The sequence below is a fragment of the Sorex araneus genome, chromosome X (assembly GCF_027595985.1).
Source record: "Sorex araneus isolate mSorAra2 chromosome X, mSorAra2.pri, whole genome shotgun sequence".
NCBI classification, from domain to species: domain Eukaryota; kingdom Metazoa; phylum Chordata; class Mammalia; order Eulipotyphla; family Soricidae; genus Sorex; species Sorex araneus.
In genome coordinates this window covers 91,934,110-91,947,012 of record NC_073313.1, presented here as the reverse complement: position 1 = coordinate 91,947,012, position 12,903 = coordinate 91,934,110, and the positions used below count along the sequence as shown (strand labels likewise).

The following is a 12,903-nucleotide window of genomic DNA, read 5'->3' as shown; positions in this document are numbered from 1 at the left end:
TGTTATTAAACAGAAGCTTTACAGAGAAGTAAAGGTTTATCAAAAAATGTCTGTAAAAAACACATTTTTTCTTTTCCAAAAGAAAAAATAAATCAAAAAACATTTTTTTTAAGAAAAGAGGGGAGTCTCTTTCCAAACTAACAAGTTTCAGACAAAATCTTTAATTTTTAAAAAGTGGCAACAGTTGTATGGATTTGGAACCAAACACGGAGTAGGAATTGAACATAAGAGAAATGGAATTAAGCCTCACTGTTCTACACTGCTCAGGGGTTACTCCTGACCGTACTCAGAAATGGTGGTGCTAAAGGGACCATATGGGATGCCAAAGATTGAACTTGGGTAAGCTGCAAGACAGGTCCCTTTCCTGCTGTACTATTGGTTTGGCAGGACCAAAATGTAAAAGAATGTTATTCTTCCAAATATCACTGACTTCACTGTTACTACGTATGACTTAAAAAGAATTCTCGATCATATGAAGTCCTTGTTTCCATGTAACACCAACACCATTAAATTACAACTTGGGGAATGTATGTTGGTAGCTGTAATAAGAAATCAAAGAAAAATCTACCACACTCTAGGAATTTTGTGGAGGGCACAGTGAAACAAACTGAAAGTAGACAAAAGTAAAATTCGAAAAAAGAAAAAAAAAACAGGATTTTTATTTCTCCAAATTCCTTGTTTAATAAGGACTTGTTTATTGAGAAAAAAAGGTCCAAAACATCAGGCTGTTCACAAAAATAACCCACAGTATCAACTTCAGAAAAGAAATCTTAAGACTATTACACTATTTTTTTAAAAGAGGATGCATTTGACATACCAACTCTCATTCACAAAAATACATTGTTACATTTGTGTTGAACAGCCCCACATTGCCCTCTCCTGTGAGGTAAAACACACATGCCGCTAACTCAAAGCTGCTCTCATGTACTACTTAACTAGTGAGATTGCCTTTGCAGTTAGGGAAGCAACTACTGAACTCATGTATGAATGGAAGGAACTGTACTCCCTGTGTAACAAGAGATTGTTTTGGAGACAATTGATAAAAACCATACATCCTTTTTATTGTTAAGACATAAAGAGGTATCAAAATTAAAAGCAAAAATTACAGGGCAAGACTTAACATAACTACTAGGAGCATCAAAGGAAGGGAAAATGGGACTAGGCGCAGGGCAATATGAATTAATGAACATGGGAAGGACAAGGATGGGAAGAACAGTGAGCATGTGCTGAAGATACTAGGGGAGAGGATCTAGTGTTGATCCTCAACAAGCGCCTAGATAAAGAAAAAATGGGACAAGATTTCTAAACCCCACTATGTGCTTAAGAGTCATCCTCGCCATTGGCTCTGTCTCTGTCATCCTCTCCTTCCTCAGCCTCTTTTTCATCATCCTTGATCAACTCCAGCTGGTCTTCCCCCCGATCTTCATTATCATCATCATTGAGCAGGTCCCCCTCCTCAGCAGAGTCATCTACACCCCACTCAGATTCCATCTTCACATTAGTTTCATCCTTCTTCAGGGAGCTGCTGCTCTGCTCCTCTTCTGATTTGTCATTCTTCATCTCTACTGCTTGTTTGCTTTGTTTCTTTTCTATTTTTTCCAGGTTTTCCAGTAGAGAATCCACTTTTTGTGTTATCTGGGTCAATTCCTTCTTGATAGCCTGAATATCATCTCCTTTCAACTTTCCAGACTTGGAAGATCCTCTCTGTCCACTCTTAGAGTTGAAGCCACTTTTGCCCTTTCGTGAGGTGTTTCCTGATTCACGCTGGCCGTTTTGAGGGCACTACAGCCGGAGCAGTAGGGGGAGGAGGAGGAACACATGCTGGATAACTGTGCATCCTATTGAAGATAAAACCCCTGTCATAATAATCCCGTTGAAAGTCATAGTCCAAATCAAAAGAGGAGCCGTACATCTCTGCTGCAGATCGTTTCACACCTGCTTTTCCTCGGTTCACTTTTGGCTCTGCAGCCAGATTAATGTCTAAAACCTGGCCAGCAATCATTCTGCCGTCCTCTCCTGCCACAGCAGGGCAGGCATTTCTCTCATTAACATACTGAACAAAGGCAAAGACCTTATGAACAGAGCAGCCAACAATTTTGCCATATTTTGAGAAGATTGCCTCCACATCAGACTTCTTGACCACCAGAGTATTCAGATTCCCAATGAATACACGGGAATTCATGGAGTGAGGGTCTGTCTTGTTGGTAACATTGCTGGCCATTATTATCTTTGTTTTTTTTTAAATTATTTTATTAATTCACCATGTGGAAAGTTACAAAGCGTTCAGGTTAAAGTCTCAGTTATACAATGCTCAAACACCCATCCCTTCACCAGTGCACATATTCCACCATCAAGAATCAACATCACTAATCATCAGGGATATGCAGATCAAAACAACAATGAGATATCATCTCACACCACAGAGACTGGCCCACATCCCCAAAAACAAAAGCAACCGGGTGTTGGCGTGGATGTGGGGAGAAAGGGACTCTCCTTCACTGCTGGTGGGAATGCCGACTGGTTCAGCCCTTTTGGAAAACAATATGGACGATTCTCAAAAAGTTAGAAATCGAGCTCCCATTTGACCCAGCAATACCACTCCTGGGAATATATCCCGGAGAGGCAAAAAGGTATAGGAGAGATGACATCTGCATTTCCATGTTCATTGCCGCTCTGTTCACAATAGCCACAATATGGAAAAAACCAGAGTGCCCGAAAACAGATGATTGGCTAAAGAAACTCTGGTATATTTACACAATGGAATACTATGTAGCTGTCAGGAAACATGAAGTCATGAAATTTGCATACAAGTGGATCAACATGGAAAGTATCATGTTGAGTGAAATGAGTCAGAAAGAAAGAGACAGACATAGAAAGATTGCACTCATATGTGGAATATAATGTAACTGAGAAGTACAAGTTGGCAACGATGCAACTTCTGGCAGATATCTCTCTGGACTTAGTTACTACAATACTAAATTACAGAAACCCAAAACTGAGAGGCCGCTAAGTGTGGTCACTCGACCTCATACTTCTTCATCCTCAACAATGGAAAACAAATTATCTAATGCTTCCTTTTCAGCAGGTCTGACTTTAGGGGAGAGACTCTCCAAACAATAATAGTGAGTTTTGTTGAAATATTCTATGCAATCAAAGTGAAAGTAAAGTGAAATTTATTAGTTACACAGGCGGGGGGGGCTTACGGTGGGGGGGCTAGGGGCGAAGGGGGGTTTGGGGTGTGAGGGGGCGGGGTGGAGCTATACTGGGATTCTTGGTGGTGGAATATGAGCACTGGTGAAGGGATGGGTATTCGAGCATTGTATAACTGAGATTTAAACCTGAAAACTTTGTAACTTTGTAACTTTCCACAATAAAAAATTTAAAAAAATAAAAATAAAAAATAAATAGACCAAACAGAAAAAAAAAAGAATCACGATATAACTCCCCCCTTCCCCCCACCTCCCCAGCCCCCCACCCCGCATGTGTAACTGGTAAATTTCACTTTACTTTCACTTTACTTTGATTACATTCAATATTTAAACAAAAAAAATTCACTATTATTGATTTGGAGTTTCTCCCCCCTAAAGTTGATCTGCTGAAAAGAAAGCATTTGGTAATTTGTTTTCCATTGCTGAGAATGAAGAGATATGAAGTCAGGAGGCCGCACTAGCAGCAGCATAGTTTTGGATTTCTGTAATTTAGTATCTAGTAATTAAGTCCAGAGACATGCCTGCCAGGAATCGCAACATTGTAAGCTTGTACCTCTCAGCTACTTTATATTCCACATATGAGTGCGATCTTTCTATGTCTCTTTCTTTCTGACTCATTTCACTCAGCATGATACTTTACATGTTGATCCACTTATATGCAAATTTCATGACTTCATGTTTTCAGACAGCTACGTAGTATTCCATTGTGTAAATATACCAGGGTTTCTTTAGCCAATCATCTGTTTTAGGGTACTCTGGTTTTTTCCATATTGTGGCTATTGTAGACAGAGCGGCAATGAACATGGAAATGCAGATGTCATCTCTACTATACCTTTTTGCCTCTCCGGGATATATTCCAAGGAGTGGTATTGCTGGGTCAAATGGGAGCTCAATTTCTAACTTTTTGAGAATCGTCCATATTGTTTTCCAAAAGGGCTGAACCAGTCGGCATTCCCACCAGCAGTGAAGGAGAGTCCCTTTTTCCCCACATCCACACCAACACTAGTTGCTTTTGTTTTTTGGGATGTGGGCCAGTCTCTGTGGTGTGAGATGATATCTCATTGTTGTTTTGATCTGCATCTCCCTGATAATTAGTGATGTTGAGCATTTTCTCATGTGCCTCTCAGCCATTCGGATTTCTTCTTTGGAAAAGTTTCTGTTCATTTCATCACCCCATTTTTTGATTGGGCTGGCAGTTTTCTTCTTGTGGAGTTCAACCAGTGCATTGTATATCCTTGTTATCAACCCTTTATCGGATGGGTACTGCATAAATATACTTTTCCATTCTGTAGATTGTCTTTGTATTTTGGTCACTGTTTCTTTTGAGTTGCAGAAGCTTCTTAGTTTGAGATAGTCCTATTTATTTATTTTTGTTTTCACCTGCTTGGCCAGTGGCGTGTCAGCTTTGAAGATACCTTTGGCTTCAATGTCGTGGAGGGTTTTGCTGACCTTATCTTTAATGTACCTTAGGGATTCTGATGTTGAGGTCTTTAATCCATTTTGATCTGATTTTTGTACATGGTGATAGATGGAGGTCTAAGCCCATTTTTTTGCATGTAGCTGTCCAGTTTTGCCAGCACAATTTGTTAAACATGCTTTCCTTGCTCCACTTCACATTTCTTGCTCCCTTATCAAAGATTAGATGATCATATATTTGGGGGTGTATGTCAGAGTATTCAACCCTATTCCATTGGTCTGCAGCTCTGCCTTTGTTCCACTACCATACTGTTTTAATGACTACCGCTTTGTAGTAGAGTTGGAAGTTGGGGAGGTTGATTCCTCCGATTATCTTTTTCCCAAGGATTGCTTTAGCTATTCGTGGGGGCTTATTGTTCCATATGAATTGCAGGAGTGTTTGCTCCATTTCTTTGAAGAATGTCAAGGGTATCCCTATAGGGATCGCATTGAATTTGTACAATACTTTGGGGAGAATTGCCATTTTGACAATATTAATTCTTCCAATCCATGAGCAGCGGATGTCTTTCCATTTCCTTGTGTCCTCTTTTATTTCCTGAAGTAGTGTTTTATAGTTTTCATTATACAAGTCCTTTACCTCCTTTGTTAAGCTGATTCCGAGGTACTTCATTTTTTGAGGCGCAATTGTGAATGGGATTGCTTTTCTCAGGTCACTTTCTTCTCTCTCATTATTTGCATATAGGAAAGCAATGGAATTTTGTGTATTGATTCTATAGCCTGCAACTTTACTATACGACTCTATTGTTTCTAGGAGTTTCTTGCTAGAGGTTTTAGGGTTCTCTAGGTATAGTATCATATCATCGGCGAATAGTGAGAGCTTGATTTCTTCCTTTCCTACCTGAATGCTCTTAATATCTTTTTCTTGCCTAATCGCTATTGCAAGTACTTCCAGTACTATATTGAACAGAAGTGGAGAGAGTGGGCATCCTTGTCTCGTCCCTGTTCTCAGACGGAAGGCTCTTAGTTTTTCCCCATTGAGGACAATGTTTGCCATAGGCTTGTGATAAATGGCTTTGACTATATTGAGGAAGGTCCCTTCTATCCCCATTTTGGCGAGTGTTTTCATCATAAACGGATGCTGGATCTTGTCAAATGCTTTCTCTGCATCTATTGATATGATTATATGATTTTTATCTTTTCTTTTGTTGATATGATGGATTATGTTGATTGATTTTCGGATGTTAAACCATCCTTGTATCCCCGGGATGAATCCCACTTGGTCGTGGTGTATGATCTTTTTGATGAGTTGGTGAATTCTATTTGCTAATATTTTGTTGAGGATCTTCGCATCTGTGTTCATCTTGGATATTGGCCTGTAGTTTTCTTTTTTTGTGGTGTCTTTGTTAGCTTTTGGTATTAGGGAGATATGAGCCTCATAGAAACTGTTTGGAAGGGTTTCTGTTTCTTCAATTTCCTGGAAGAGCTTGAGAAGGACTGGCAAAAGTTCCTCTTTAAATGTTTGGAAGAACTCGCTAGTGAAGCCATCTGGACCAGGGCTTTTGTTTTTGGGAAGACTTTTGATTACCATTTCAATTCCCTTGATGTTAATTGGACTATTCAGGTACTCCAGGTCTTCTTGATTCTGCCTTGGGAGATTATAGGAGTCGAGGAATTTATCCATTTCTTCTAGGCTCTCTTGTTTCGTGGCATAGAGATTTTCAAAGTAGTCTCTGATGATCTTTTGATTTTCATTGGTTTCTTTTGTGATGTCCCCCTTTTCATTTCTGATTCGGCTTATAAGGCTTCTCTCTCTCTTTCTTTGTAAGTCTTGCTAGTGGTTTATCAATCTTGTTTATTTTCTTGAAGAACCAGCTCTTGGTTTCATTGATCTTTCGAATTGTCTTTTGGGTTTCCATGTCGTTAATTTCTGCTCTAAGTTTTATTTCTTTCTTTCTGCCTGGTTTGGGCTCCTTTTGTTGGTCCTTTTCTAACGTCTTGAGCTGTGAAGTCAAGTTATTTATGTGGGCCCTTTCTTCCTTCCTGAGATATGCTTGCAGAGCTATAAATTTTCCCCTTAAAACGGCTTTAGCTGCGTCCCACAGGTTCTGGTAGCTCGTGTCTTCATTCTCATTTGTTTCTAGGTACCTTTTGATTTCTTCCTTGATTTCCTTCCTGACCCACTCATTGTTCAATATCGAGCTATTTAATTTCCAGGTATTTGATTTAGTTTTCTGCATCTGTCCATGATTAAGTTTTATTTTCAGTGCATCATGGTCTGAAAAGATAGCTGGTACAATGTCTATCTTTTTGATTCTGTTGAGGTATGCTGTGTGGCGTAGTGCATGGTCTATTCTGGAAAATGTTCCATGTGCACTGGAAAATAATGTGTATTCCTTTTTTGGGGGATATAAAGCCCTGTATAGATCTATTAGCCCTCTCTCTTCTATTTCTTCCTTCAAAGCCAGTATTTCCTTGGTGAGTTTTAATCTTCTTGATCTGTCCAGAGGAGACAGTGCGGTGTTGAAGTCTCCAACTACTATTGTGTTGCTCGAGATGTCCTTCTTTTTTTTTTTTTTTTTTTTTGCTTTTTGGGTCACAACCCAGCGATGCTCAGGGGTTACTCCTGGCTTTACACTCAGGAATTACTCCTGGCGGTGCTTGGGGGACCATATGGGATGCCGGGTATCGAACCCGGGTCGGCCGCGTGCAAGGTAAACGCCCTACCCGCTGTGCTATCGCTCCGGCCCCACGAGATGTCCTTCTTAAGGTCTCTTAGCAGCTGTTGTAGGTATTTAGCTGGTCCCTCATTGGGTGCTTAGACATTTAGGAGTGTGATTTCTTCCTGACATACACATCCTGTGATTAATAAAAAGTGGCCTTCACTATCCCTTCTAATCTTTTTCAACCTGAAGTCTATGTTGTCCGATACTAGTAATGCACCCCAGCTTTCTTGAGGGAGTTGTTTGCTTGCAGGATTGTTTTCCATCCTTTGACTTTGAGTCTGTGTTTGTTCTGGCTATTCAGATGTGTTTCTTGCAGGCAGCAGAATGTTGGGTTCAGTCTTTGAATCCATTTTGACAGTCTGTGTCTCTTAATTGGTGAATTCAGACCATTGATATTAAGGGAGATTATTGTTATGGGATTTTGTGCCATCTTTGTGCAAGGGTTTTTTGTGCTTGTAGGGGTTGATCTTGTCTTACAGTAGCCCCTTTTGTGCTTCTTTTAGGTTTGGCTTTGAGTCTATGAAGTTCCTGAGCTGTTGTTTATCCTCAAAGTAGTGTATGATTCCTTCTAGTTTGAATGAGAGTTTAGCCGGATAAAGTATTCTTGGTGAAGCGTTGATTTCATTGAGTTTTTTCACTATATCCCACCATTGCCTTCGAGATTGGAGGGTTTCCTCTGATAGATCTGCTGTGAGTCTAAGGGGAGCTCCTTTGTATGCAATTTCCTTCTTGGACCTTGCTGCTTGCAGTATAGTGTCTCTCTGAACGATGTCCATCATTGTAACTATGATATGTCTTGGGGTTTTTCTATTAGGATCTCTTTTAGTTGGCACTCTTCGGGCGCCTTGAATCTGGATGCCCGCATTGTCCAGCTGTGGGAAGTTTTCCGCAATGATTTGTTTGACTGTGTCTTTTTCGTTGGGGTTGGTTCCCTGTGGTTCTGGTAGTCCAATGATTCTAATGTTGTTCCTCTTGAATTCATCCCCTAGGACTCTGATTCTGGCTAGAGCTATTTTGAGGTCTCTTGCCATGGTTTGTTGTTGCCTGTAGGCCTCTTGCAGCTCATCTTCAAGCATACTGATTCTGTCTTTGGCTGCAGTCATCCTATTATTGAGGGCAGCCAGAGAGTTTTGATTTTATGTACCGAATCCTTCATTTCTTTTTGAAGGTTTTTTATTTCTGCTCTCATTTCTTCCCGTATTTTGTCGGCTATCTGTTGTATTGTTTCTGCCAGGTCTTCCTTGAAGTTGTCTATCTTTGCATTGAGTTCATTGAACATGTTGTGAATTTCAACTCTGAATTCTTTCTCAGTGAGGTCAAGTTTGTAGGAAACGCTCCTTGAGGTTTCCAGACTCCTTTGATCGTCCTCTGGTTGCACTGGGGATTTTCGCTGTTTCTTCATTGTTGTTGTTGTGGTATGAAAGAGGGCCCTTGGAGATGAGTATCCCTGTTTCCTTTTATTGCGAAAAAGGATTGTGGATAGGCTCAGTTAATAGCGGTTGCCTTTTTACTTGCCCTTTGTAGAACCTGGTCTCCTACAGAGATGTTTCCTTCAGTTCTTATGTGAAGTCTTGTGTTTTATTGTCCTACTGCTTGCAAATAGCTAGGATGTTAGTCTTGGATAGGATGTTGAGGAAACTATCTGCCGCCGCGTGATCTTTGGCCACCGGTGATGAGGCCACGCCCACTTTTCTTGGGCCACGCCCCTGCCTATTATGCCACGCCCCTTTCCCACAACCCAGCAGCGGTCAGAGCACGGGGTGCTCAGGGCCGCGGAGCAGGCTGGGTCCGGAAGGGCGGGTCGAGGGAGCGTCACAGACCTTTGCCGGAAGACAGGACGGCGGCAGCGCTTGGGGTCGGCGTGCCGGCCACTCGGCCGGCAGTCCGCAGGGGAGGGAAGCACGGGTGCTCCAGGCCATTATTATCTTTGATGAGAAGGTTCCTCACGTAGTGAGAAAGAATGTAGCTGAAGATCAAAAAAATCTCACTCACGCAAAGTTCCACTAACTTAAAATATTTCAAGTGATTTTGTAACCTGCAGATAAAAAGTCAGCAAAGGGGGAGGGAGAAGAGATTCGATTCTGAATCTCCTACTCCCGGGTTCTACGTGGAGAAGTCATCTGCTGCTAGAGGTGGGAAACGTTGTCTCAACCGCTCAGCCTTCGCCTCTTCACAAAATGGCCAGTATTTTTCTTTTAATTAAGAATATTCTGAAGAAGGAATATATAAAAAGAATATGAAGTGAAAAACTAGAAACTTTGGAGAGCATTGTTTCTCTTAGCATGTGTTTGGAAATACCTAGATAGCATATTACTATTAATCAAGTACAGTGACCACGGAATAATTTTTAATGTAATTTTTAATACCTCACTTAGTGACAGTACTTGTCTAATTAATAATTAATTTATTACATAAATTAATGAACAAATAAATGAATTACTGGATGTCTATATGGATAAATGGGAAAATGAAAATGAATATATTAATAAATTGATAAAATGACTGGGTTAATAACTGAAATAGGTCACAGACTTTACTTTGAGGACAATTTTTGAACGAATTTTTTTGTAGTCTATTAAACGACACTAAGATTTGATCTTGACATTATCATCAAATCAGTGATACATTTTGAGGAATACTACATGATTTTAACCTTTTTTTTTGTAGCAACCACATCATCACTCTGCTTGATTAAGCTGTCATCATTCTCCTCTCCAGATGGTGATCCAAATCTTTTGCACTAAAAGCTTTTAAAATGGCTGAAAATCCTTGATTAGGCCAGGAATTATCAATAAAGAAAGCAGAACAAGATTTTAATTTTACTTTTAAAACATAAAACTGTGTCTAATGATATTTCATTTAAATGTGATTTTATAATGCAAGTAGAACACGTGTCTTTATATACAATTTATTGTATATAGGAATTTTAATAGTCTATAAGCTAGTTATTTATAAAACTGCAAACAGAGTGAAATTTTCAGGGATCTTTTTATTTTTGAAACAGGTTAGTAAAAAAAACCACAAAGACAAAAAATAATACCAGCAACTAATACTAAGAAAAAATGGGCATTTGGACAATTTTTCCAATACTAATATCAATTCTAATATCAATATCCATCAGCATTTTAAAAAATCCCATTTAATACGTAACATGGCATTCTATATGGTATTAAAATGATTGTTCTAAGTACAAAAATTATATAGAGATAAAACAACCATATGTGATTCAGTCTAAGATCACTAAAGCATATTATTATGAAAAACGTATTTATAACAGTAAAATATTATGCATAGTAAATGAGGAAAGATAAGATTGGGTCAACTTATTCACTAGGCCTCAACAAGAGGACATATAAATAGTGCTAATGTTAGAAAACATGAGTTAAGTTCTTACAGACAAATTTACAGTTTTCCCCATCAAAATTCTCATCATCTTACCAAAATATTAGGTGATTAATTCTGTACAAAAGAAATAAATATTTAAATATATGAATTTCTACAAAATCATGTGATCCTATATGTCATGACACGATGTCATGACATGATCTTTAGCCATCAAAATTATATTTGTGGCAGACAAAAGCAAGATTATTATTCTTGGGCATGATATAAATTCACTTTTTTTCATGACTATTTTATCTATTTTATTTCATTATGGGGAAGTTTGGGTTACATCTAGCTGTGCTAAGAAATTACTCCTGGCTGTGTGCTTTAAAAAGTCACTCTGGGATACATAAAAAGGATCCTACATAACAAGCAAGTGGGAATCACCCCAGGGATGCAAGGCTGTTTTGGTATGCACAAGTGAACTAATGTAATATACCATATAAATATAAGAGAGAATAAAAATTATTTCATGTTAATAGATGCAGAAAAAGAATTTGAGAAAACCCAACAGCTATTCATGTTAAAAATAAAACACCCAATAATACTTTTCTAAACATAGTCAAAGTCATTTATCATAAGTCCATAGAAAACATCTACTCAATGGCAAAAAGCTGAAAGACATTCCTATAAATCAGTCATGAGACAAGGTTTCTACCTTTCACCACTACTATTCAATGTGATACTGGGAGTATTTACCATATCAAATAAGACAACAAAGAGATATTAAGGGCATCCAAATTGGAAAGGAAAAGGTTAAACTCTCACTTTATGCATATAACATGGTACTATAATTAGAAAATATCAAAGATTACACAAAAAACTCCTAGAATCAATATCATTTGATTTTGTACAATATCATTTCAGGTTATAAAATTAATGCTAAGAGATACCTGGCTTTCCTATATGCAAGTAATAGAACAGAGAATTTAGCATGTATTAAAATATATTAGATATTTCAACATATAAATATTTAATATATAGATATTTAATACAATTGATGTTTAATATAACAATTAAATGCAATGGATTTAATTAAATAGATCACTTGTACCTCTTGTATCACTTGTCAAACCGTTGATCTTTGATTGCTCAAGCAGGCGCCAGTAATATCTCCATTGGTCCCTGTTGCATGCTAGTGTAGCCCAATGGTATCTGCTTGCTCCAGAAACATGAAGAACCTCAAACCATTCATTCAGGGTTTTGATGAAGTCTGACCATTTCGTAGATAGGCAGCCACACGGTCTTTTGATGTCCCATCGAATACAAAAGGTAGCAGTTCTAGTCCAGCGCTCATCTCTAAATCGTATTACGTGTCTGGCCCATCTGATTTTTGACACCTTGGCAAACAAGACAGCATCCCTGATTCTTGATCATCAACGGAGGTCGGAACTCCGGATTCCTTCTGTCACTTCAGTGAAACGTGGATACACCAAGCATAGCTCTTTCGATTTCTCTTTGGGATACCCAAATAGTGTTCTCATCTTGTTTTCGTAGAGCCCAGGTCTCTGAGGTGTATGTTAGTGCAGGAAGAATGGTGGAGTCGAAAAGATATGCCTAGAGTTGGAGGTTCTTCGTTATTTTAACCACTTCTTTGACACTCTTGAAGGTGTTCCAAGCTGCTCTCTTCCTCCCGTGCAGTTCTGGTGCCAAGTCATTTCTCATGTTGAGTTCTCAACCCAGGTACACATAGCTGCTGCATTCGGAGATGTTCGTTCCATTGAGAGCAAATGAAACATCAGGAACTAGTTTGCTTTAATTTTTTAATTTTTATTTTTTTAATTAATTTATTTTTAATTAGTGAGTCACAGTGAGGGTACAGTTACAGATTTATACATTTTCGTGCTCATGTTTCCCTCATACAAACTTTGAGAACCCATCCCTTCACCAGTGCCCATTCTCCACCACAAATAAACCCAGCATCCCTCCCAGCCCCCAACCCCATCTCCTCCCACCCCACCCTGCCACTGTGGCAGGGTATTCCCTTTTGTTCTCTCTCTCTAATTAGGTGTTGTGTTTTGCAATAAAGGTGTTGAGTGGCCATTGTGTTCAGTCTCCAGTCTACATTCAGCACACATCACCCTTCCCCTGCGTGGCCTCCAACCACATTTTACTTGGTGTTCCCTTCTCTATCTGAGTTGCCCTCTCCCCAGAATGTGAGGCCAGCTTCC

General features: G+C 39.1%; 1 pseudogene; it reads right to left on the bottom strand.

Moving 5' to 3' along the window:
* Positions 1-1,271: 1,271 nt before the first annotated feature.
* On the bottom strand, positions 1,272-2,221 carry LOC101550754 (heterogeneous nuclear ribonucleoproteins C1/C2-like; annotated as a pseudogene).
* Between the last annotated feature and the right edge of the window lie 10,682 nt (positions 2,222-12,903).